Source organism: Scleropages formosus, chromosome 9 (genome assembly GCF_900964775.1).
Source record: "Scleropages formosus chromosome 9, fSclFor1.1, whole genome shotgun sequence".
Taxonomy (NCBI): domain Eukaryota; kingdom Metazoa; phylum Chordata; class Actinopteri; order Osteoglossiformes; family Osteoglossidae; genus Scleropages; species Scleropages formosus.
The window spans coordinates 29731394-29755509 of NC_041814.1; the positions used below are offsets into that span (position 1 = coordinate 29731394).

The following is a 24116-nucleotide window of genomic DNA, read 5'->3' on the forward strand; positions in this document are numbered from 1 at the left end:
GGGTTCAGTGTACGGTGCCGGAACTCCATCTGTCACAACGTATGAGGAAAAGGATTGGGCAGCGCTCTGGGCGCCTGTGAAGCAATAGGAGGCGCAATTTGCATAAAATACGATGCGTTTCGGCTGAGTGTCCTCATCAGCGTGCAGGTACACGACCAAAAATACAGACACATAAACAGGATATAGGGCATAAAAATGGTTTTGATTATAATCAAACAGCTCATTGAATCCAGTAAGGCCACGGTAGGAAGGAAGCTATGGAAGTACATGGATAAACTCATTAATAATAACAATATAATAATAACACACCTTATTCACCGCGGTGACTTACACTGCTAGATACACTACTTACACTGGGTCATTCATCCATACATTAGTGGAACACCCACACACTCTGTCACTCACACACTTTAATTTTGTTTGTAAATAAAATAAATATAATAACAAATATATAAATAAATATTACTTTGTATTGAAATGCCTCATAACAGGTTCCGCTCCTCTATTTCTAACGGAACATTTACCTTCAATCATTTTTGTTTCAACCTTGTTTTAAAGTGCTTTTCAGTTTTTCCTACCTAATACAGGTTACGCGGACAACATGGAAGAGAAGCCGCATATGGAGGAAGGCAAGTGATTATTTCTTTTATGGTTATTGGTGGTGGTTATATGAGCCACTCATGATCATGACACTGCAACAGACACAGTTGTGGCACTAAAAACTGCCGTCTGGAGTGGGAAATGTGTACGTTACGGGTCGCTTGTCCCCTAACCAGGTGGTTACTCTCTTATAGGAAAGCCTGGGCCCTGTTTGAGAAGCAGAGCTGATATCTGGCACACCGTTCACACCATCCTGCTCTCTGGTGGGTCTGGGGTTCGAGTCTTGCTTGGGGTGCCTTGAGATGGACTGGCGTCCCGTCCTGGGTGTGTCCCCTCCCCCTCCGGCCTTGTGCTATGTGTTGCCGGGTTAGGCTCCGGCTCCCCGCGACCCCGCATGGGACAAGCGGTTTCAGATGATGTGTGTATGCGTTCAGACCATGCCGGCATGGATACACTGTTTTTGTTACAAATCATTAAACTGGACTTTACTTCACTGAAGAGATCGCAGTTTTTTTTTTTTAACAGAAAAAGACAGTGATGATGAAAATGCTGTTTGAAAGTGACAGCGATGACTGATCCAGTCAGTATTTTAGTCTGACCATGATGGCTAAAATTAAAATGTGTGAATGCAATAGGCTGTGCTTTAAAATCACAGTAATATCAGCACTGTTTGAACTACAGTCGAACTTCGGACGCATCCCGAGCAGATGGGATTCTCTCGAAAAGATGGCAACGACTGCAGAAGTTGGAGGGAAAAGAAGAAGAGCAGCCAGGTGAATGGACTCCATCACGGTGACAATGGACACACCCCTTACAACAGGAAGGACAGAGGTGGAGGGCAGAACTTTCCGGAAGCGCTCTATTTATGCAGTCGCTAAAAGATGACTTTGGCTTAACGATGCTTAACAAAAGCAACAAAACACAGTCCTTCGGGTGCATCTGACGGCTCTGAAACTACAGATCAACAAGCAGAAGGAAGACTTCGGAAGTGAGTTCTAGTAAAAAACAAAAGTACTGGCTTTTGAAGTGACGTGGCGAACAATAGTTTTGATTTAAATAGCTAAATATCTCTATCATAGAGATTTTGGCTGCTCTCCTGTGACTTGAGGGTTCTGGGTTTGAATTCTGCTCCTGCAAAGTAACCTCGATCAAGGTACTGACCCTAAACTAATAGAGTGACAATACCCTGATACATAAAAGAGTAAATCACTGTAAAGATTTGCTTGAGCGTTCAGTGTCGGTGGTATAACCTTGGTAACAATCCTGTCACTCGGGCATTTTTCACACCGGGGGTCTGTTTCCCGAAACTATCACAGCATTACGATGATCATTAATCGGCTATCTGCTGAACTACAGAATGATCATCGAAATGCTACAATGATTTTGGCAGACAGATGCCTTCTTCTTCAATTCTGCTGCACCGCAACCCAATATTATCATCTCTTATTAAACAGCTACATCAGAAGATAATAAAACAAAAAATGCTATTGTAGGTGGTGTTATTAATGGTATTATTAAAAAGCGACTACGATCCGTTCTTCCTAAAATATACATGATTAAAAAGTCTTTTTTTCGGCAGACTATATCTCGGTCGAAACGCTAAGGCGAAATCGAGAATGGATGACAAAGACAAGGAGACACAGCAGGGGCGCTAAATGTTTCTGTTTCTGTGACCCCCCCCCCAGCCTACAGTTTAGTGTCTGTATCCGGGGGCAACAGAATCCCTTCTGTGCGGTGACAAATCACATCGAGACAGCAGCCTTTTGTTTCCTCTCCGTTTGTTTTTGTTTTTTTGTATAAAGATATGAAGTGGGGTCAAGCACCTTTCAGAGTGTGAAAAATACTTTTTAGGTTCACCCTGCATTGTCTCATCCTAGTTTTTACTGTGTTTTTACTTTCTCTTTTGTTTTTCTGGTCGTTATTCTAAGCATAGCCTCGTGTCACAGGAATGTTTCTACACGGTGGTGTTCCAGTTCTCTTCTGGTCATCCCACCACCGCTTGGTCCCATTGCTCATTACACAGATGGACCCAGAGTGGCATTAGGGAGCGATAAGCATTGGGGACAATACTATGTTTTTTTTAATTATTTTTTTAAATAATAAAATAAGTTTTATTAAGAATACTTTCATATTGTAAGTGTGATGATTCAAAGCTGATCATGTCCTTTCCTTGTTTCCTCAAATCTCCTTGAACTTTTTTCTCTTATTTGTAGGTGATGGGAATTTGAACAGGGGAGGGGTGGTGAACTGGCTCAAGCTGTCAGTCTCATCTTCTTCGCTTCATACATTACTGGTTGACTTTTTTTTTGTTTTAACTACAGTACTAAACAACAGCAGGCAACATGATGGGCTTTTGCCTTGTAATCTGGAGGTTGTTGGATTGAATCCCTTTTAATACCGTAACACTCTTGATCAAGGTGCTTATATAGATTTTAAACAGCAAGAATACCCTACTGCAATGGGTAAATCACTGTAAAGTAGATTATCAAACATTGTAACTCGCCTCGGACGAGGCGTTAGCTAAATACATAACAACAAAGTGCATTTTAGAGATAATAAAGATATTCTTCTCGTTGCTACTGTAGGATTATGGCACATAATAAAAGTAGTTGCATATGAAATCTAAAAGTATGCACTAAACTGCACCCCCGTTATGCACTTGATTTGATTATTTTTATATATATTTACTGCTTTAGGCAGCTCCCCCTCGGCATCCAGATTTCACCGTGTTCGGACACATTGCTCCTCAAATACGTGCAACTGGTGTGGAAAAGGGACAGAGTTGTGCCTTTTCTTGACCTACAATGATGTTGCAGGAGAGAAAAGGGGCCTAGGGACTGTGTGGTTGCTGGAAAAATCTGTAGTTGTGTCTTGATGACTGATCACCTGGAGGCAAAGCCAAAAGCTCTAGACATTGACTGACAGCTGGACCCCAGTCAACCGCTCAGGACCATTATTGTTCTCGACTCAATGACAAGACCCTCTCCTGTCTCACACGAAAAAGGGCCTGTTCCAAAATCTGATGGCTAAAAATATGTTCTGCACCTGGTCGCTTTACTCCTCTAGGATCCAACCGGTGAGCTCACCTGCCGGGACCCTTTTTAACAAACAACGTGTGTTAACCCTTGGGTTGTGTTCCAGACCACTTTCTATTTTTGGTGTTCTCATTCTAAACTGGGAGGCCAATTTTGAGCGATTCTAACAAAATTATAAAATATAAATGGTCACCTCATGTTGTGTTTCACCCTCTAACCAACTTCATTCCTAATCATTGTCAGACATTTTGCACTTGTTTTTGGAATTTATGGTCTATAGACCTCATTTAAGGGAGCTGAAAGAAAGGCAGATAGCAGCATAGTCGTTAGAGCTGCAACCTGCAGACCTGAAGATTATTGGTTAACATTACATTATTATTTATTTATTTAGCAGACACTTTTGTCCAAAACAACTTCCAATGAACTCTATGCAGTGTTATCAGCCCCACACACCTTATTCACCGCGGTGACTTATGCTGCTAGATACAGTACTTACACTGGACCACTCATCTATAAATCAGTGGAACACACACACCATGAGTGAACCTGAACACCATGTCTTTGGATATACAGTGTTAAACTCCTTAAATCCCACCTCCTGCTGTATTATTCTGATTTATTCCATTAAAAAAATACCTCGTTGTAAAAATGGGTAAATAATTGTAAGGAGTTTAACACTGTAAGCCACTTTGGAGAAAAGTTTCAGGTAAATAAATAAATGCAATTGCTTAGGGGTGGCTGGTTTTGTAGTTGTCAGAGTTGCTGCCTTACAACCTATAGGTTGCAGGTTCAAATCCTACCATCAATAATACCACTGAGCGAGGTATTACATTGCCCAGCTGTAGAAATGGGTTTCAAGTTCATTTCAAGCTGCTTTGCAAAAAAAGCATTGGCTAAAGGAATAAGAGTGAATGATAGTACTATATGTGAACTGAATTTGATGCTTTTTATTATAGAGTCTTCCATCTATTTCTTACGGTCGGCCAGATCTGATCACGCACACCACAGATGGACAAGATGTGAATAAAATACATAAAATTCAAAGAAACCACAGATTGTGGATTTCATGTGTTCTGAAGCCCTGGCGGTGGAGGATGTCGTGAAGCCACATGGAAATCGCACAAAATCAATCAGGTTGATGACGGAGAAAAGTTCGAAAAGTGTCAAATTTGACCGGAGCACAACCCACAGGTTGAACGTCTATAACCGAAACGCTTCGGTGTCACCACATAGACACGAAGCAGCACATCTGAAAATGAACGTTCTATTTTGGTGCTCGTTTTAAAAATATATGCCTTATTAATTCCGGATTCCATACTTTCAGCATATATTACTTGATTTCAAGGGCGCATTTGTTTCCTGGACATCCTTTTAACCATCTGTCTGGATGATGGCTTCCCTCCTGCAGGCCAACGCCGAAATGAATACGGGCTGTCCTCCTTATTTTGTTTTCCAGCCAAAGCGGTGTGCCGGGGGACACGATCGCTGTTTGCGGCAGAGCTTTCCAGAAGCTGTGAAAAGAGGATGCCCTCCCCCACCCAAAGAAAAAAATTAAGAGTAGGTGAAGAGGCCCCAAGACGAGCAACTGCTCGACAAATAGCTCCTCTGCACATTGCAGCCGTTTTAATTTTCCACACCGCAAAGGAAGTTATAAAAGCTACTTTTATATTTTTCTGGGAGGAGAATCACGGCACAGCATTGTTTTTTTTCTTTTTTCAATAGCGAAACTTATTTTTAGCTTTTCCCAAAGAGTCCCCCGGTCTTGCTAGGTAGCGTGATAATTAAGGAGCGGAACTCAGAGGCAATGAGAGACGTTTAGCCCGAGGTGAGGAACTGCCGCCGGCCCCGAGACAATGGGACGTAAATAACTTCAGTGAAACGTGTGGCTGTACCAGCGAGGAACACTGTGAGGTTCTCCGCATCGCCTTCGGATGAAAGCGTCCACTGGGTTCGCGTGGAACGGAGCGAGCCGAGCGGGAGGGCGGCGGGGCGGAACCAGCAAAGCCAGCAGGGAAGGAAGCTCGTCCCCGGGGTCCGGCAGCAAGACCGCCGAGATCGCTGCAGCTCCCTGGTTTCTTCTAGGAGGGACAGGGGGACTCAGAACAGCTGGCTGCCTTCATCCCCAAGTGCCTGAAAGAAGCGTTCGTTCTGCTGACAGCACTTCCGAGCCCCTGGTCCCCGCCCCCCTCCCCCCGGACTCGTCTACATCCCTCCTTTTCCGCCAGCATCGAACCGCAACTCGACTGTGTGCCCGCAGCTCTCAGTCCTTCCTAAAACTCACTGCTGGATTCTCGCTGCTGTTGGACCCCCCTCTCCTAGGGCCCCCCCTCAGAGCATGCTCAGTCATCAGTGAACATCGACACATCAACAAGAGATGGCAGCTGCGGAGAGACACGATGGACCGGCGGCACTTAATAACAGACCATTAGTAATAGAGAGGCAGCAGCGTTTGCACTGTGATGAGGGTTGGTTTGCGGGGTGTCTGGGGGGCACAGTAGCCCATAAAGGCGCACAGTGGGACCGCCTATTGATTTGAGCCCAGGGGCAGGATGATCAGAACCAAACAGCTTTCATATCATCTACATCAGAAGGTTCTGGTTTCAACCTAGATCAGCCACCTTGGACTTTAGGTTTCAAGTTCAATTCAGTTCAATAAATACTCTTTTACATGGCTGTGTGGAGAAGCATACCTACCAGGGAAAATCTGCAGTGCCGTTCAAAATGAGCAACATGTCTAATTCGCAAAGTCAAGGAAATATTATGCTTGTTAGCAGGTCCAGCCATTTTTTTCATTCCAGTCTTCCCTTTAGATTTTCTGGAAATTTCCATGATCTTTAAACATCTAACAAATCTTGGTATATTCAGTACAATAGCTTGAATGCTTTTTTCTCCTTTGCACCATATCTCACAGTGCCTGTGGAAAAGCACTAAATGTAAGCGTGCTGTTCTACAGGGACGGCAAGGAGACAATTAATGTAAATGATTAATTACTTTATATGATAACCTTTAGAAAAGTGGTCAAAGTAATACCTGAGAGAGGAGCCGAACGGATTAATTTATCACACCTGTTAAAACCCAAATTTGATAGATGGCGTTTTCTTGCATAAAAAAACCCTTTTCCCCCGCGTTGACAAGGGAGATTAAAGCCGATCAATCAGTGGCGAGGACTGTGGGCTTGGGGGAGGATGAGGAGTTTTTTAAAAAAATAAAAAACTTCTCATCACTTCATGCACAATGTGCCAGAACAAAAAGAAGCTTCTAATTCCAGTAACTCTTTTACTGTAGTTTACACGGGCGATTTTCCCTGCTTCATAAAACGGCTCGAGCTCATTCCAGGCCCATTTGAGGAGGGAGGCACGGCCCATTAAGTCTGAAGCAAGAGCCGCGCTGTGGAACACGTCCGCATTAACGGTTAATCTTTCATTAGCTCGGAGCGAACGGCGGACCTGTTCGCGGGATCAGGTGAGAGACAGCGTCCTCTTCCCACTCTGACAGGTAATGGAACACGACACCCAAACAACTGCAAGTATAAAAGAAAAATGACACACTACTTCATAAGTCTAAACATTTGCACTGGGATTTAGTTCTGGTTCATAAATTCCTCTTTTAACGGGCCTTATGTAAGAACTCTTGTCCAACATGTTGGCATGAAAGTAAAAAGAAAGAAAGAAGAGTGAGAAAGAAAAAAATTAACAGACAGATTTTTATACCTAAAGGATTTTAATTGGACGAACTGCATACAGGCCACACCCCCTGCTGATTTCCTATTGGCCAGTCGTGCGAAACACTATCGATTGCCTACTAATGATGGGCTCCTTCTTCATCTCAGCACTTAAGTCTCTCCTCAGTGTCCCAGTTTCCTGTGTTGCACCTTGTAGAGCAAATTTAATATAACCTGATTGCCGAGCTGATTTTTCACAGTATGTCGGGAACAGTTTAAATTTAATTAATTAATTTATATATTTATTTGCGTATTTATTTATTTAAATGCGAAAGTCCAAAGTGTCATAACAACATCTCGCATGCAGCCAGCTACTTCATGTCGAGTGGCTCCGAATCCTGGTGATTTATATCCCACATAAAACCAATTCCTGCTACCTGTGGGGGTCCGTGAACCCCGAACTCAGAGCAATGGCCACAGAGATCTCCACGTGACAACAAGGAAGTTGAAAAGCTGAGGCACAGGGAAGGGTCTGTTTAAACAGCAGAGACGACATTAAACCAGTTCAACCAGCACCCAGCAATGAGCCCCACACTGGGGGTGGATAGTTTAAGCCCCAAAAGTGAACGACTGACCTTTCAATCAGCAAACCCTTCCATTTATTTATTTTATTTTTTTTTAAATACACAGGACTGCATTCACCGGACATCATACGTCAGAGTGTGTTTTTTCTTAATTTTTTCTTAATAAATCAGATAGCACAGCAGGTTTCGACAAGGTGCTCCACATGTTGACTTTCTCATGCCTGCTGCCTGCACTTCGAAGGTGGGGCGGGGTGGAGGTGGGGGAGAGAAAACACTGAAAGGCCAGGTAGACTATGGGGAAGCCAAACAGATGTCAATGGGGGCCAAGAATAACCGCCATGGGGAGCAGCAGCCCGCACTCGCCTCGCACCCTCACCCACAGATTGAATGAATGATGCTGATAATGATCGCTTCCTCATCTGCTCCCAGGAAAAGGTATAGGAAGGCCAGCCCCAACACCCCCTCCATCTTCTCCACTGTAGAACACGACTCACAATGACAATAAATCCATCTTTAAAATGGCCTCGAATATGTGGCGGTGACAACAGGGACACACATCCATCTCCGTCTCAGATATTCACATCAGTGTTGATATTTTCACTTACTTTCACACAGAATCTGATGAACTAGCATCCCATTCAGGGTGTAACATGATTTACACTAGTAGTGGTGTAGCAGTCTGGGATGGACAAGCAGTGTCTGAAAAGCCATGTGCTGATTAATTTGTATGTGCAGTTATACACTTGTTATACTATGTTTAAATAAATGTGTTATCCTCCTGAGACCCAGGCAAAAAGGTATTTTGTTATTTCTAGGCTTTATAGAGAGTCATCTAAGCCCAAAACTCAAACCTGTGGTGTTATTTAAAATCACAGAATGTCCTCTAGGTGCATTACGACCCAGCACTGCCTTGCATAGAATTTGCAGTTAGGGAGATACACTTTAAAACATACGTCCTCCAGAGTAGACAAAGAGGAAAGGTTGGGTCTCAAGAAGATATGCAAGACATGCTATAGCCAGCCTTCATTTGTATCCCTACTTTCATTGAAGAATAGCTAAATAATCAATGTTACATCATCAAGAAAATTTTTAATATGAATCATAGGTGTCAAGGTATAAATCAAGTGGAGCAGAAGCATCTCCCCACAACATCTCTGTAAAACTCATTTCAATATTATTGCCAACATCTGTTGGGTCCCCCAAACCTGACAAGTTAGTATGCTACCAATAAGCATTTTAATAACTATTTTCACAGTTTAATTAATTATGTTTTTTCTGTTGCCATGGTAACTTCAGTAAACACAGTCCAGAGCCTTTTGACAGGTGAATCCGACCCCCATTTCCTGTTCCCATGCAACAGAACAGAACGCCTGCCAGGTGTGCGGGCATCTCACCTGGACATCCGCCAAAGGAGCCGACCCGCGGTTTGCAGGCCGGGGCCTCAGGGGAAGCGGCGTTATCACGAACGAGAAAGCGTCATCAAACCAGCAGATTGTTTAATGTCGGCAAATTGGTTTCTTCTGATTCCTTATCTGCTCTGTATAGGAGCTATCAGTTCCACTCCCAGACACCTTGTTTAACGTTTGATAGCGCACATCACAAACATTCCTCTTATCGATAATTGCCGTCTCAGATTAATTTTGAATTTGCACGCCGACTAATGCGGAGCGAGCAAACGCGTTTAAGTGAAAGGTTCGCAGAGGCAAGACTTCAAACAGGTGTAACGTCTGGAAAAAAAAAACACACACACACACGCTCACACACACTGGCAATCTGTTCCGAACCCAGACAGGAAAAGACGAAATGGTAAAAAACAAACAGTAATGCCTTCAGATAAAAGTTTCCCCAGATCTGTAGATTAAACAGCAAAAATCTACAAGCAACAGCCACCAGCTACAACTTAGTTAACAATCTGAATGCAGAGCCCGTTGCACCGATATCATTTTTCTGGGCAATTTCCCTCATGAATGATAACTAACATAATGGGGCAATTTTCTTCTTCTCAACAAAAAAGAGAAAATGGGAAAAAAAATCCATGGAGACTCAATTATTCGGCAGTTTGCAAGGTAGAGGTAGCGCGGAACAACATGTGGCTTTGTGGACGTGACATGAATGTTGTTATCACACACACTCACACGCACACCCCCTTGGTCACACACACTCAGGACGAGCTAGCTGGCAATAGGTAATATTTATTAGCCCGCAGTTTCAGGCAGCCGATATATTTATTATTAATGTTGCCGGTAAATAATTGTTACCCAAAGACAAGAAATGGAACAACAGCCTGGGGCAAACCCATGACATCCTGCCAAACACACACCAGGCAGCTCCACACACTGGATAAACACTGTCCCATCCCTCAGAACACAAGTCACATTATTGTCCCCACCTCCTTCTATCCAGCTAACTTAATTGCTCAACATTTGGCTCCTCCCACAGCTAGATGACCCCACTCCTAGGGCACAGCTCTCCGAGGCCTTTCGTTCCATCCTACATGATGTCTTAGTCTCTCCATCCAGTGTCTCCCACAGATTGCTGGCTCCACCTCTACCCAGAGCAAACCTCAAAAGCGCCGCATTCCAACCCTTCTGCATAGGAATGGCTGCAACTCTATCCTATTCTCATTCCTCCCTCCTGACTCTACCCACAGATTGTTGGCCTTACATCTACCCTCTGATGACCTCAGTGAAGCCCACCTTTCCATATTTCTGTATGATGTCCAGTTCAACCTATTTCATTCCACCCACAGATTAGTGGCTCAGCCCCTGCCCAACACAAACCTCACCAATTCCTACTCACCGATTCACCTGCATGACATCTGCTGTTCTTCTGAAGGCTCCTCCCACAGATTTCTGGCTCTGCCTGTACCGAGAGCAAACCTCAGGAAGACCCACTACTGCATATTCCTCCAAGATGTCAGGTCCTTTTGTCTAGGCTCCTCCTACAGATTACTGGCTCTAGCCCAACCCACAGGCAACCTATTTGACATCTGGTTCTCTTCTTCTGGCTCCACTCACATATAGCTGGGTCCACCCTGGTGCAATGGAGACCTCTGTAAATCCTGCTTTCCAGGTATAATACACAATTATTTGTTCCCTCTTCCTGACTCCACCCCTACCTGGAGCAAACCTCAGAAAGCCTGGACTTCCTGATCTCCGACAAGATGTCTTGTACCCCAGCTGTCCTCACATCCAACGTCTGGAGGAGCACACATGTGAGATCTGTGTCATTATCCACCCACGGCTACCGGTCAGCCTTTAAAAGCAGTGGGTCAGTCTGGCATATGGAGGCAGAAGCTACTTTCATTGTCACACAGTCGTCAAAAAGCAATTTTTCTCCAGTGAACAAGGAGCCCCAGCACACATAAGTTGGGCTTTTTCTGGCAGGAGGGATCTGTATGTAGGTCATCCACTGCAAAGCCAAGTCCCACTCCCAGCGCTCGGCTTCCTCCTGTCACCATAAACACAGTCCTTGCATGGAGGCTGAAGCGTAGCCAGAACATTACGAGAACGTTGACGGAAAGTTGGCCGGCGCAGTGTCACACCACCAGTGAAGAGACCTGTGACCCTTCTCCTTGACTTGGCTCAACCGGTCGACATAAGTATGAAGGGATGTGGCATGGTGAACACAAACCCTAGCTTTACTCTCTCACACGCCCTGTTATTTCCAAGACGTCCGACACATTCAGCGTTGTGATGCCAGAACCAAGGACATGACGACAAGGACAACAGTGCATGCCTTCCCAAAGGAATACGATAAAAACAAGAATTAAATGAAACAGCATTAAGACGGTCACACTTTGTTTTAAAACTTCTTATTTATCTTGCTTCTATTTAGTTTGCTCACACCCACACGTCAGGATGTAAACTAAACATTTGAAACGTTCTGTAGAGAAACGGGTCCACTTCTAGGGATGGGAACTTGCAATGTTTTGGTCTCGAGCCCAAGCTCTTGAAGCACAACCCTACTCTGGCCATCAAGGCCAGACTGGTTCAGTGTCAAGGGATTGAGAAACCTTGGGAGTTTCAGTGAACATCTGTTAGCAGAGGTTTCTGAGATGTTGGCATCAACGATTCGGCTTGATTCGGGATCCCTGCAGTTCGAGAACTTCGCAAGTTCAAAGTTCTGCATTTACAGGAATCAAGGGCTGAGCCAATATGACATATTGGCTACACGCGACAGTCTCTGTCTTCCATGTTCCAGCATCACTCCCTCTGTAAAGGGGCTGATGCAACAATTCTGCATTTCCTAAACCACAGCCGACAGGGCCAGACGCCAGTATGTTTGTGCTGGGAAACAGGAGAGTAGGCCGAAAAGCTGTTCTGAGCATCGCTGTGGCTGAATGTGTTGCAGTGCATCCATCTCTGGCCGCCTTGGGAGAGGCGGTTGCTATGGGTTGCGCGCTGACTGCTGGATTCACTCCAAAGGGAAGCAAAAGGCTTTAATTAACCACGTGCAGAAACAAAAAAAGAGTGCCTGGCATTTTAAAAGAAATAAATAAGCTGAAGGTACATCTATAGATACACCTGGTTTTTGGCAGTGGTCCAACCTCTCCTTGCCCTTCTGTATTTACCTGCTTCAACATACATTTATTCAATACTTTTTACCAAAGCAACTTACAACATTAACTTATCCACAAGTATTTACCCATCTATACAACTGGGTAAGTAGTTTGCTCAAGGGTATGATAACTGGAGAAAGGACTCAAACCTGTAACTTCTGGCTTCAGCAACAGCAGCTCTAACCACTATGCTACCAGCTCTCTTACAAAACTGGCCTGGCCCAATCTTTGGGTTTTTCAAACTTTTTCTTCCGAGTCAGATAAGGCCAGCTACTCAATTCTTATGTCTGATGACCTCCAAAATCAACTCAGGAGGAGAAACCACTGGATTTGCTCCTCCAAGTTTGCAGGTTCAAGTTGTGCAAGAGGTTCAGAATCCTGGATAATATGGGCAACCCAAACACTTTCAGTAAAAACAATCAGTCACGTTCCCTTCAGCATATTTATCAAATCCCATTACAAACTTAAGCTAATGAACGTATCTTCACTGTCCTTGTTCATCTGACAGTGTATTCTATTGTTATGTTCCATACCAGAAGGTCCCTCCATGAATATGCAGTTAACCCAAGTGTGTAACACACTTCCACTTGAAAAGTTAACATTCACCTGCACAAGAATTCAAATAAATTGTGAAAGATCAGGAGCATCTAAGATAGTGTAACATGATGACTGCTATAAAAGATTAGAACCATTTGTGCCTGTGTTGCTTCCCTGCACATATCTGTTTGTATGTGTATTTTCTCATACAGATTTTTGTCACTGTATGGTTGTGACCCAGTTCTGTTCAAGTCAGGGGTGTGTTCTGATGTCCACAAGTGTCCAGAAATGATTAGGTATCCAGCCATCCCAAAGCAACTGAGAAGGATTAAAGGAAGCACAGTGAATAAAAATAGCCTCAACTTCATTAAGCAGTTGAGGTTTTCCATTAGGACCGGCTCTGCAGATACGACAGCGACGAGCTCCTTCTTGGGAAGTGCTTCGAGCTGTAAATTAATTTTGGCTGCGACACACGTGCAGATGTTCATCTGAGGGCCTCCCAGAAAGGCAAAGAAAGGTCCAGCTGCAAACGGAGAAGCCACCTCTGCCCTTTGTGGAGCGCAATTAACCCCGATTCTGTAATCCCCCGCAGCCATTGCTGTGCCACAAAGGACCTCGGGAGGCTGTATTAGCCAAGAATTATTGCCAGATTAACCTTTCAACGCAGCAAAGTCCTCCCAAAAAACAGTTTTCAGATGGAGGCACTTCGAAGGCTTGACAGATCGCAGTTCGTTTTGTTGGAACCATTTTGACAGCAAGTTGGTGCCTCTGAAGATGGGGGATGGTGAGGTACCAAATAGTCCAGACCACACCTGAAAGCCCTTGGAACCTTGAACGGGGGTGAGTTCAAGCCGGCATTGGGACGCAGAACAAGACGGTTGCTACAGTCGCTCTGAATTCAAACCCGTTTTGCTCCTCTTTCGAGGACGTTAACATGAACATCGAGATTTTGACAGCTTCTGAATTTTGAGAGAATTCGTTTTGCCTACTTGTTTCTGCAGGTAAATGTTTTCGAACAACAGAACTTTGTTTGGAATGCAGCTTTATTTTGGATTATTTTCTTAGTGGGCAATATTTAAAATTCCCAACGGTCACAGAACACGTTTGAGAAGTGAAAACTTTTGAGAAGCAGTGGCACCCATATTGGTAGTGAACAGCTGAAGCTCGTCCTGAGAAAGACGTCAGCAATGTCAACGCCTTCTGTGGAATTTGGCTGCGTCTCCGGTACTTTGGCTTTATATCGGGTCTTGTGCTCCGGAATGCTTTTATTAGAGCGGTGGGAACGATGGATTCCAGTACGGAACAGGACACTTTTAGCCAAAACCTGCCTTTTTCATTTTCTGAACAACTGAAGTGAAACTCAATGAAGTGTGAAGTTTGCAAAACTGAATTAAAGCCTGATGCTTGCCGAAGCGCTACCCCAAACCCCTCAATTTACCACGCTACTCTGATCCTCCAGACAAGGTGACATCTCACCAGGTGTCAGTAAACAATCGTCGTGATGTTTAAAATCTGTTTAAATCAAAAACAGTTTACAAATGCTCTTCCTGGAGGGAGAGACTGTTTTGTGTAGACACACAACAGACGAACTCATCGCTTTTCCAAGGGCATCCAAATTTTTCATTTTCAAAGCCTTTTCTTATGTCAGGAAAATTCAGGCTCTCTCGAAAACACCCATTTTATACTCAGGGTTTGTTTAGTTTTGTTTGGGATGTTTCTTGTGTCTTTGTTTGTGGAACAACCTGTGCCATTCTAGAGGTTTTGTTTATGAATGAAATGATTCATCAGGAAAAAAAGACATGTCACAGCAAAGGACTCATGTTGGAACCATCTCATGAAGAGCGCCACCTACAGTATAAGAGGGCTCCTGAACCCCAGATCCAAATTTCGATGAATGGCCTGACCCCCCCACTAAAGGACACGCAGCTCGGACTGAACGAGAAATCGCTTTACGGACAGCCAGAAAGGTAAGTAAAGGCATTTCTACTTTTTGACTCTTGGAACTGACAATAATATTAAGGATTTCAATTATCCGGCAACTATTCGCTCTTAGCCTTTTAAAGTCGAGTACTGAAGATTTAATATTTTACCTAAAGTCAGTAAAATATTAATTCATTCTGTCGTATTACAATTTCAAAGAATGAGAAAATAAAGGGAGCATATTTCATGTGCAAATTGGTACGTACGGCAGTTTCATAAAATTTAATTCTGCTTAACCCCAGTGGAAAAGGATAACAAGTTCTCAACTAGCTAGCTGGTTGAATTTAGACTGATTCCATCTGGTTTCAAATCCAGCTCGGTCTGTGTGGGGTTTGTGTGTTCTCCCCGCATTGACATGGACTTCCTCCCACAGTGCAAAGACACGTGTTTCAGGTTGATCGGTGACTCTACATCACACGCAACGCGTGAACGGATACGTTTGTGCGACCTGTGACGGATGGGTATTTTATCCAGGGTGTACCATGCCTCCTATTTACATTTACATTTACTCATTTTGCAGATGATTTTCTCCAAAGCGACGTACATCTCATAGAAAATGCAATGTGCATTACATGAGCAGAAAGAGAGATATAGATGAAGATGTGTGCAGTTAGTTTTGCTTCTTTTCACCATATGATGTCATGATGTCAGATGATATCATGTCCTGTGCTTGGTGGAATAGACTCTGGATCACCAGAACATTCATTTGGACAGTCAGTTTCTCAAGATGGATGGATGGATGGATGGATAAAACAACTCAGTCAAAGTCTCCATCAAACCTGGGTACTGTGGGGCTCAGCTTGAATGAACCAGCAGTGCAGGTTTCCAGCAACACCTTTGAAACACTCAATCAAACAGATTCCTTCCCTAATTGGCAAAAATTAGCCTCCTCTCTACCACCCAGGAAGGGTGTCAGCGGGCGATTCGAAGAGAGCCGGGTCAGCATGTGCGCGCTGCACCCGAAATAGAACATCCCATTATGAGAAGGTCCGCGGACCAGAAACCCCCCGACGCCACGAGACCGTGCAGGCAAATGTGAGATGACTCGGTCCCTCATCTCCCTGAACACACACACCTCGCTCTCACTCGCTGACGACGACTCCTCCTTGGATGTTTAAACGAGGCCAGCGTGGCCTGCATAAGAAAAAAAAAATACAAGAAGAACCCCTGTTAAAACACACGGGCACACAGATCGCTCAAACAAGACAGTGAGAATAAGCTGACGCCTCCAAACCCCACCCCCGCCTCGCCCCCCCATACGTCCAGCCCCGTTTGCAAACAGATCCCTTTTAATAAAACGCCACTACATCGTCTCCCAGGACCGCTCTGCGATAACGTGGAGCCCAAACAAGACAAGCGTCTGACAGCCCACTCCTGAAAGCGGGGAATCTGTTTGCGTGGGGGGCAGTGGGAGGGGGGGGGGATTACTGCGCCTCTTTAGCCCATTTATCTGCTAAGCAGATGCTCTTATCAGGAGCTGCTTACATACTTCTCAACGGATGGTTTTTTTTCCAAAGGGGATCATTTAGCAGGAGATTATTTCCTTTGGAGACATTTTTATCCATATGCATGTCGCCATTATGGCTGAGTGTCTTGTTCAACGGTACAAGTGCAGCGCACTTCTGGGACGTGAACCGAGCCCCTCCAGGTACAGGCATTCATATCGCTAATCATGTACCTGCATGTAAAAGCTGAACCTCATGGGGTAGCGGTTATAACCATCACCATGCAATCAAAGACCAGGGTTCGAAACCCCGCTTCTGCCGCGCTACCGTTGTTGTAGATACTTACCCTCAATTGATATGTTTATTCATTTATGGAACACTTTTCTTCAAAGCGACTTACTATGTTAAACTGCCTCTAATTATTGTCTCATTTATACTGGAGTAAGGACCTTCCTCAAAGTGCTATAGCTAGAGAAGGGATTCAAACATGCAACCTTTATCTCCGAAGGCAGCAGCTCTAACCACTACACTACCAGCTGCCCCCAGAATACAGTAAAAATGACCTTTCTGTGTTAATAGGTAAATCAGTGTAAGTCAGTGTACAAAGCAAACATTGTAAGTCACTCTGGACAAAGGAATAAGATAAATAAGTCATTTTAATAGAAAATCCAGAACTCCCTAGAGGTAAACCAGGTCCCACACTGCAGCCAGACCATCTAGGAGTTCTGCAGTAATGCCCCGTAGTCCCTTTTCCCAGCTTCCTCTCCTTGAAGGAGAAACCTCTGACCCGTGACGGGCCACAACAAACGGCGAAATAAATTAATAAAAACACACGCAATGAACCGCGACACAGAGCTAATTTCACAGCTGATAAACGGCGTTCAGATACAGCACACGATCAGGTGAGACGGCGCCCGTCGCAACGCTGTCCTCTGCTCTTATGAAGAAAGGACCACGGTAACACACAAAGACTAATGTTCATGGGAATGGATGACCTGGCGCAGAAGGGGTTGGGTTCCAGGCCCGGTGGACAGGGCGTCCACCCTCCCATCACCGAGCGGCACAGCGAATAAGGAGAAACGGTCGATACGAAGGAGGACAGAACTCACTTCATTTTTTCACTCCTGTCCGGCTTTGATGGATCATTTCTCTCCAGAGAGTGCTGAGCGACCACATGCACGCATGCACGCATGCACGCATGCACACGCATGCACACGCACACGCACACACACACACACGCGCACAACTTGACCAGCTCCCCCCATCGAGGGGACACCAGGCCAGACAGCTTCGCCAGCTGTGGAACCCAAGCGGCTGATTTCCCGCCCCTCTCCGACGACCCTCATTTGCATGTCTGGGAAGCGATAAACAAGCCAACAAGAACGTATTATTACATTCAAATAAACACACACTGGCAAACGAAAACATAAAAAAAGTGTAAACAGAGGAATCTGTTCAGTTAAGGACAAATTTACACCCGGTGTCAGATACAGGTATGAAAATGACCATCTCTGCAGGTACAAATATTGAAAAAAACTGAAATAATTTAACAGCATACAGTGCAGCTTGAAAACATATTAACCCTTAAAGGATGGTTACTAGTCTTGTAAAAATATTAAAATAAATTTTTGAAAAATAAATGTTAAATCTTGAAATAAAAAAATAAAATGAATAAATTACTGATTACACACATGATTTTACTTACCTAATTGGTTTAACTTATTTGTTACATATCTATCTATCTATCTATCTATCTATCAAGCACTTCTTTTTACACCTGCACTACTACCATGTTTCTACTACATAAATGGTTTCCCCTAAAGCAACATTGCACACCTATTATGTCACACAGGAAACACTGATTCTCATTAAATAACTGTTTCCTGGTAAAATCAAGGGACACAAAGGCTTCACATACTTTCAAGTAGCATAGTATGCCGTTAAATTATTTTTAATATTAGTACCTGCAGAGGTGGTACAGTAATACCAGGTGTATTATTCATTTCTCTGCATTTATGTTTATTGTAAATGTATAATATGTTTTCCAGAAGAAAAATCCTGTTTTACATTGTTGGAGCCTTAGAGGCCGTATGTTAGAGGTTATAGAAATGTATAAAATGTAATCATGTTTCTACAAATTATTGCAGTATTTACTTGCTCGGCAGACAGTGTTTTATGCAGATTGTCACACTGGTCCCGCTCCGAGTTTCTCTCCCTGTGCTGTGATTGGCCCAAAGCCCAGTGTTTTAACCACTTTCTGTGCCCCAGTGAACCAGTGGGGTGCACAAGTCAGATTCAATCATGAATATTCATATCTTGACCGTTTTTAACCCCACAGCTGGCTTAGCATGGCCAGCTTGTGTGCAAACTCTCCCAAAACCTCACTGTTTTACTTTTTTTAAAAAAAGGCCAGGTGCAGTGACCCTCATGTCCCAGGCGCCCTTCCAGGCGATTAACCATAGCCAGGCGTTGCAAGCCATCTTCACCGCCAGAGCATCTGTTCCTGCACTCTGGGTAATGGGCCCCCCCGGCCCTTCCACACCCACCACCCACCACCCACCACCCACATCACCTCCATACTGGTGGCTCTTCACCGCATGCTAAGCCAAACACCGGGGCTCTTATCTCACACTGTTGTGTTCCTCGTGCTTTGGATGTTTTAGAAACTCTTAGAAACTCTCCTTCTAAAGTTCTTTATGTAACATCTCTAAACTTGGCAGGAAAGAAAGGTGAACAGATTTTTATACCGAAAGGCATTAACGTGTTTCTCACAATTTTTACTCAAGTGTAACTGGACAAATCACGTGCAAGCCACACCCGCTGCTGAAATCCTATTGGCCAAGCTCGTTAAACGCTACCGATTGATGACCGTTGATTGGCTGCTTCTCTGTCCCTGCACACCAATACCCAGTCAGCATCCCAGCTTTACTGGGCTGCACCTCGTAAAGGACATTTAAAGTAACCCGACAGCCTGGCTGATGTTTCAAGGTATGAACGGACAAGGACTTCATTAATCCATAACGCCTCGGGCAAGATGAGGTTCAAAGCATGAAAAGAAACTAAAGTACAGCTTTCAAAGTGTATTTTTTATTCATGTGACACTTTTTTCAGCACAAATTACAGTGTCGGGTATGCTATACTTACAGAGATTTACTCATTAATACAGCTGGGTAATTTTTATTGCATCAATTCAGGGTAAGTACCTTGTTCAGGGGTACTACAGCAGGAGGTGTGATCGGAACGTTCAGAAGACCTTCAGAGGACATGGCAGCAGCTTTAACCGCTACACCAGCCGCTGTCCTAAGCCAAACTGTTACCTTCGAACAAACCACTTGCGGTTAGGGTTCGTTCCACGGTTACTGTCAGGGTTGGGTTTGGATTTAGGGTTAGGGCTGGGTCCAGGGTTGGGCTTAAATCCTACAACTGGACAAGGCGAAAACGTCATTGACATGTCTTACTGGACCTCACTTCCCATTCAGTTCACTACGGTCTGATTGAGGGGCAAAAGTGGTGAAAAAGATGGGAAGCAATGAGGATCATAAATATGGGAAAAGAGGAAATAGAACATAGGGGAGTGACCAGAAGGTTGTACGCTCCAGGCCCAGATACTGCCCTGCTGTCACACGTAGGAGAAAGTCACTTTAGCTGAACTGCTTAATGAACTTGGAGAAATGTAAATGTGTTCCCCTTTGCACCAAAGCGGTTATGTCTCGCCGGGAGCCTCGTACCGTAGACCACGCGACCGCAGAATGCCAGCGGCTCGAGCAGCGCCGAGGATGAACACAAACATTCCCCAAATGCACCCGCGGGAATCGATAAGCAATTACTTTTCCCCAGCACTCTCCCATTGTGTGGGAGGAAAGGCTAACACTGGCTTTATCTCCCCGTCGATGTTTCACCAAATCGGTTTGTTTTCATGTTGGGGGGGTAGTGGGGGGGGGGGGAGGTCGTCCCTGCATCTGGACAAGCCATACCTGGGTGAGTAAACCAGCCACGGTGCATCGGCAGCACGCGCAGAAGCCTGACCCAAGGGGCAGAGGAGAAGGCAGGCAGAGGAGGAAGTGGACATTGTTTTGACCCCTTGGTGAGCCCGTCGATCCGCATGCGTGTTTGTGTTTCGTCTCTCTTTGTTATGAACCGCAACACGTGCTTTGCCAATCGTGCCGTGTCACACCAATGCTGCACCCGTCCAACAGACCAAAGAAGAGGAAACAACATTTACGTTTGTTCCCGTGTTACAAGCAATCGAGTTATGAATTTTCAAAGACACAAGCTTTTTTCTGTATATTTTTTAATTCCGAATTCCTTTTTCCTATGTATCTCTGCTCAACAAAATTCTGTCTGGAACATTCACGTCTTGTACTTTTGTGCCCAGCCTATAGATGGCGGTAAAGAGCACCCAGAAGGATAGTAGTGTCGGGCTGCTTTAATTCAACTCGCTTCCACAGTGTTTACATCTCTAGTGAGGAGTTCCTGAGTCTCGGCGATGAGTGATGAGGGAAGTTTCTCACGTTTATTTCATGAATCCATCAAGGAGTTTTAAATAGGAGTTGAAAGTTTTTTTGTCAGATATTTTAAAGCTGTTTGAATTTGAATAAGGCTCAAGTTAAAATGTATTATTTAAGTAGTAAAAAATGTTTAAATGTCTCAAATTTTTATTTTTTTAATTTATTATATCTATAGCCAAGATATTTACAGGACATTAAGCCCGAAATATATTGATAAAAGGGGTGCGGTGGCGCAGTGGGTTGGACCACAGTCCTGCTCTCTGGTGGGTTTGGGGTTCAAGTCCCACTTGGGGTGCCTTGCAGCGGACTGGCATCCCGTCCTGGGTGTGTCCCCTTCCCCTCCGGCCTTATGCCCTTTGTTGCCGGGTAGGCTGTGGTTCCCCGCGACCCCATATGGGACAAGCGGTTCTGAAAGTGTGTGTGGACATTTGTGTTATTACCCTAAAACTGTTGAATTAGTGGTAAAATCAACTTAATTTTATTTGTTTTAAAATTATTTTGTCATATTTTTGTCAATTTGTCTGGGGGGGTTTCAGGGTTATGGTTAGGGTTAAGGTTGGAACTCAGGGTCATAGTGCTGCGAAAACACCATTGTTTCCTTGCAGTTGTGTCAGTTCTTCACATTTCTTTTCTGGCTTTCAAAGGAAAGGAACAGATACACACATACACACAAGCGAGCATATGTTCACTACCAGGACAAACACCTCTACGGCATCCTTTTCCTGAACAGCAAACAAGGATCAATCAAGAATCAAATGCAAATGGTCATTTTCTTGGAAGGCCTGGTTTCCATAGTAACCTGGACCATGCTGCCTTAACACGGGCCGTTGAAATTCCTCCAATCACCAACCACCTAAGTTTTCAGCCTATCCTCGACTCAGCTCTGTCCACGGTTGTGCATCACTGATCCGGTCCGGGCGGTACACGCGGTGGGGGAAGGGTCTCGCACCCACGTTCTTCACCTCTCGTCCTGGAGGACCACACTGCGTGAACCCACTTCTCACCTCCTGGATGGCCACTGTACATGAGGCCTTCATCCCTTGTGGCCACTGTACCACCCCAGTCTAAGAGTCTTGGCATTGACTGCCCCCACCTTTGCATCCTACCCATGATGCACTTAGCCAAAGAATGGAAGACCCCCCACCGGCGCACCCCTGTTTATGTGTCCTGTGCAGCCTGTCTGGCCAAAATCCAACAGGAGTCACTCAGCAAAGAATAAGGATTATTATCTTATTATCTGTTGTTGTTATTATCGTCATGTTTATCCCTCCTCGAGAGCAACGCGCGACGCCCACTTTTATAGCTGCGAGTCTACCGGAGCGATTCATTGCGCTGGTCCCTCGCGTGCTTAGGGGCCAGCTAATCGGCGGGGAGCGGCCGTGTGAGTGTCGTCAACTCTCAGCCACCCAATGCGCATGTCTTCGTCCTAATTACACACCTCGTACGCTTACACACATACGAAAGCTGTGTAAAAGATATGGACATATGTTTTTCAGAAGTTGATGCAAAGGTGACAGACAGATAGATTATTACTGCGACCTTGACCAGGACAAGCTGTTGGTGTAACTGAATGGTAAAAATATTAAACATATTTTAAAAACATGTAATTTAATTTCTTTGCTTGTTTGCCTAAATATTAAATTACTCGCTCGCTATCATTCACCACTTGTCCAAGTCAGGGTCGCGGCAGTCAAAAGCCTTTCCTGGAAACACGGGGTACAAGGGCAGTCAGCTACACCCTGGATGGGAAGCCAGAATGCTGAGTTTTATCATTAAAAAAAAAAAAAAAAATTAAAATAATAACTCTGGAGAATTAGTGAAGATCGTTTCTGCATTTCAAAGACGGCCCTGCAGCTCCCTGTAGGAGTGACTCCAGGTAGCTCTGAGGCAGAATGGTAGAGTAGAACCGGTGCAACCTGTGACTTCTGTGCATATGCTCCGAGTCCCTGGGGGCTACCCAGGGGAGTGGGGGGGGTCTGTATCCACCGAGTACATTGCATTATGGGTAAGGGCCATGCTGCCAGCGCGTCGCGCCTGTCACTTTGATATGACTGGTCCGTATCAGCGCTTCTCTAGGGCAGGAAGCTGCGGGGGTGGCTCAGGAGGAGGGGTACGTGACAGGAAGCTAACAGGACTGAGGAGGGGGGAGGTCAAGCTGGTCGAGACAGATCCTGGCAGCCGGAGACGACACGCTTCGCCGCACACGCTTGACTTCCTGCCGGAAAGGAGCCGCCAGGCCCTGCCACAGTTCTCATCGCTCTCCGCGAGCTGGAAAAAGAAGTCGTCGGAACGAAACCGGAGGCTCGGGAGAAGGGTCACCTCCTCGTAACCTACCCCCCGCAACAACAGGTGGCTTACACTTTGCGTACCACCCCAAAGCACAGCACTTCTATCCACAATGCCCTGCTCTCAACAGGCGCACAGCGATCCACTAGGTACTGACTTTCCCAAAAATCCCTCCTCCGTACCATAGGGAAATACCCACAATTCTTCACTGAAGAGGGCAGCCGAGCAACCTTTGATGCCCTCCCTTACGGGACAGCTGATCAAACCATAAACCCTGCAACACAGACTTGTTCATATTACCAAAGAACTGCACAGCATGGGCAGCAGAGGGCAGGGCTGATAAAATCACTGCCTTTCAGTCAAAGGTCCAAAATCTGAATCCAATCTCCTGCTGTATTACCCTTGATCAAGGTGCTTACACTGAATGAACGCAGTAAAAAATTACCTTGCTGTATCATGATAAAAAAATTGTGATAAATGTAGAAACCTCATGTTGTAAGTTGCAGTGGAGGAATGTGTCAGTTCATCAATATATGGTGATATTAATAACATCATTGGTGCATAACTGCATGGGACGTGCGACTTTGTCAAAGCCATCACATTTGGGACGGATGGCATTGAGAAAGAAGAGGAAGTGTGTAACTGCGATTTAGGTCATGCAAATCACTCCCGATCAGAATGGTTACCTTATTAATAATTCAGCATGAGAATGAGAGTCTCCGCTCCTCCTGCGGACCCAGGTGTGGTGCATCAGCCAGCTGTCCTGCCTCCGGCAGTCACCCCGAGGAGGGTGCTCCTTCTGCGCTCCACGAAAGAAACCAGGCCCAGCGTACCGCGGTGATTTATCTTACCCAAGTGTCATGTGCCAACCCTAATTAACCCCCCATCCCCCACCCAGGTCCCAGAACACGGAGGCGGT

The 24116-nt window shown here is 45.0% G+C and overlaps 1 protein-coding gene across 4 annotated transcripts in view; it reads right to left on the reverse strand.

Annotated features, from left to right (window-relative positions):
• Positions 1-24116, reverse strand: part of ephb1 (EPH receptor B1) — a 200350-nt gene that overhangs the window by 157819 nt on the left and 18415 nt on the right. The window contains exon 1 of one of the 4 annotated variants that reach the window (XM_029254618.1): positions 23884-23973. The exons of the other annotated variants lie outside the window; for them this stretch is intronic. The gene's annotated coding sequence lies outside the window, so the exon portion shown is untranslated. Of the gene's footprint in view, positions 1-23883; positions 23974-24116 lie in introns of those variants that run through there. 4 annotated transcript variants of the gene reach the window in all.